Source organism: Giraffa tippelskirchi, chromosome 12, assembly GCF_054371585.1.
Source record: "Giraffa tippelskirchi isolate mGirTip1 chromosome 12, T2T-mGirTip1v1.2.pri, whole genome shotgun sequence".
Taxonomy (NCBI): domain Eukaryota; kingdom Metazoa; phylum Chordata; class Mammalia; order Artiodactyla; family Giraffidae; genus Giraffa; species Giraffa tippelskirchi.
This window is the reverse complement of record NC_137286.1, coordinates 74082138-74085312: the sequence shown is the minus strand read 5'-3', so window position 1 is coordinate 74085312 and position 3175 is coordinate 74082138. Positions and strand designations below refer to the sequence as shown.

General features: G+C 32.2%; 1 non-coding gene across 1 annotated transcript; it reads left to right on the top strand.

Annotated features, from left to right (window-relative positions):
• The first annotated feature begins 1141 nt into the window (after positions 1–1141).
• Positions 1142–1245, top strand: LOC145530625 (U6 spliceosomal RNA). The gene has a single exon (XR_014071942.1). It is a non-coding gene; the product is annotated as a U6 spliceosomal RNA (small nuclear RNA).
• The last annotated feature ends 1930 nt before the right edge of the window (positions 1246–3175 follow it).

Here is a 3175-nt window from a genome sequence, read left to right as displayed (position 1 = left end):
TTTATTTTTTGTCTGAATATTGATTGTGAAAACTGATAAACATCTTTTACTATTGTGATTATGTAACTATTACCTGATATCATTGTATCATGATTGGTCAACAGAAAAAGATAATAGAATTCTATATCATTAAAACTACTATTTAATAGAAACACCTATAATCCTTTTTAAATTCTTGAAGCTTATCAGAATTATCTTGGAAATTTTTGAAAAATAAAAATGCCTGGGTATTGCTTTTTTTCCACCAGTGCTCCAGATTTGCTTCTAATGAGCAGCCATGTTTATAAACAGCTGGACTATATGACGATTTTTTAAAAATTAATTAATTTATTTTAATTGGAAGCTAATTATTTTACAATATTGTGGTGGTCTTTGACATACATTGACATGAGTCAGCCATGGGTATACATGTGTACATGTACATCCCGAACCCCACTCCCACCTCCCTCTCTATCCCATCCCTCAGGGTCATCCCAGTGCACCAGCCCTGAGCACCCTGCCTCATGCATTGAACCTGGACTGGCAATCTATTTCACATATGATAATATACATGTTTCAGTGCTATTCTCTCAAATCACACCACCCTCGCCTTCTCCCACAGAGTCCAAAAGTCTGTTCTTTACATTGTCTCTCTTTTGCTGTCTCGCATATAGGGTCATCATTTCCATCTTTCTAAATTCCATATATATGCATTATTATACTCTATTGGTGTTTTTCTCTCTGACTTACTTCACTCTGTATAATAGGCTCCAGTTTTATCCACCTCATTAGAACTGATTCAAATGCATCCTTTTTAATGGCTGAGTAATATTTCATTGTGTATATGTACCACCGCTTTCTTACCCATTTGTCTGCCGACGGACATTTAGGTTGCTTCCATGTCCTGGCTATTGAAAACAGTGCTTTGATGAACACTGGGGTACATGTGTCTCTTTCAATTCTGGTTTTCTCGGTGTGTATGCCCAGCAGTGGGATTGCTGGGTCGTATGGAAGTTTTATTTCCAGCTTTTTAAGGAATCTCCACACTGTTCTCCCTAGTGGCTGCACTAGTTTGCAGTCCCACCAACAATGCAAGAAGGTTCCCTTTTCTCCGCACCCTCTCCAGCGTTTATTGTTTGTGGACTTTTTGATAGCAGCCATTCTGACTTTGGCAGCACATATATTAAAATTGGAACAATACAGAGAAGATTAGCTTGGCCCCTGCACAAGGATGACACACAAATTCATGAAGCATTCCATATTTTTAAAATGGGCCAAAGAACTAAACAGACATTTCTCCAAAGACGACATACAGATGGCCAACAAACACATGAAGAGATGCTGTATGAGGATCTTTTACTTTTATCTAGCTTGTTTTTCCTTTTTCTATTTCATATTCATTGCTCCCATTTCACTTAGTTTATGTTTTCCATTTTCTCCATTTTCTGATGTTCTGTCTCAAGCCTTTATCAAGTATAGTAGAAAAGCTTACATACATACATGTAAATAATATGTATAATATATATATTTTAGAAAGCTTATGAATTTTCGCCTAACAAAAAGTTTCTGACATTTTTGATTCTGCTTGTTTGATTTAGTATGAATAGAACACTAGATTTCTAATTAAAAAAAAGATATGTGACAAGAAAGAAAGGTTTACTGTCTATCACAGGGAACTATAGTCAATGTCTTATCATAGCCTATAATGAAAAATAATTTCAAAATAATATGTGTGTATATGTATAACTGAATCACACAAAAAATAATCCTACATTTTGAAATTTAATAATGTTTACCTTTTTGCCAGTTTTTCTAAATGTCTATAGCAATCTAATAACAACATATGAGACACAAAATTTTAAATATATCTGTGTAGGATATAAGATTAATATAAATTAACGTAAATATAAATCTATTATATTTACATTATTAACAAAGAATTCAAGATGCTCCTATTCTTATTTTTTCTGCACTTACTAAAATATTCTCAGAGAAATGTTAATATGTCTCACCATGAATATATATTTTTCTCTGTTATATTTCTTCTGAGTTTTATGTATGTTTGTTCATTTGTTGTTAGGTGTCTAGTGGTTTATGATGTCTAGCTTCTTTGTGAATTATACCTTTTATCATTAAAAATATTCATCTTTGTTTCATCTAAAAATAAGTAAATTAAAAATATAGTTAAAAAATTGCACCTGTTAAATAACAAATGTAAAGGGCCATATTTACTTTTAAATCTCAACCATCTCTAAACATTACATTTTTTAAATTGAAATATAGTTGATGTGCAATAATTATGTTGCTTTCAGGTATGCTACATAGTAATTTCAAATTTATACACCTTTTGACATGAACACCACAATAAGTCTAGTTCTGTTCTCATAAAATGTTACTACAGTATTATTCACCCTTTTTTTTTTTTTGCTGAATATTACATCCCTGCAGCTAATCTATTAATAACTAAAGGTTTTTATGTCTTAATCCTTTCATAAACTTTTCCCCCAACCTTTCTGTCCTCTGGCAATCACTCATTTTTGCTCTGTTTCTATGACTCTATTTTCATTTTGTTTTTTAGATTTTACATATAAATGAGATCATGTAATATATGTCTTTATTTGATTTATTTCATTAGCATTCATTCTTCCTTCTAGATTCATCCATGTTGATGCAAATGGCAAAATTTGTTTTATTTTTCTAACAATAATAATCTATTGTGTACACACACATACATCCCCCCCACCACACACATACCTTTTTTATCTATTCATCTATCAATAGATGACACTTGGGTTGTTTTCATATCTTGGCTATTGAAAATAATGCTGCAGTGTTCATAAGGGTATACATATCTGTTCAAATCAGTGTTTTTGTTTTCTACAGGTAAATACCCAGAAGTAAAATTGCTGGGTCATATGGTAGTTCTAGTTTTAATTTTTTGAGGAAAGTTCACACCATTTTGCATAGTAGCTGTACCAATTTACAATCCATCCAAGAGTGTGAGAGTGTTCCTTTTCCTCCATATTCTTGCCAACATTCATTTGTTATCCTTTGGATGATAGCTATTCTGACTTATATCAGGTGATATCTCATTGTGTTTTGATTTACTTTTTCCTGAAGATTAGAGATATTGAGCATCTGTATCTGCTGGCCATCTGCATGTCTTTTTTGGAAAAATATTTATTCAAGTCTTCCC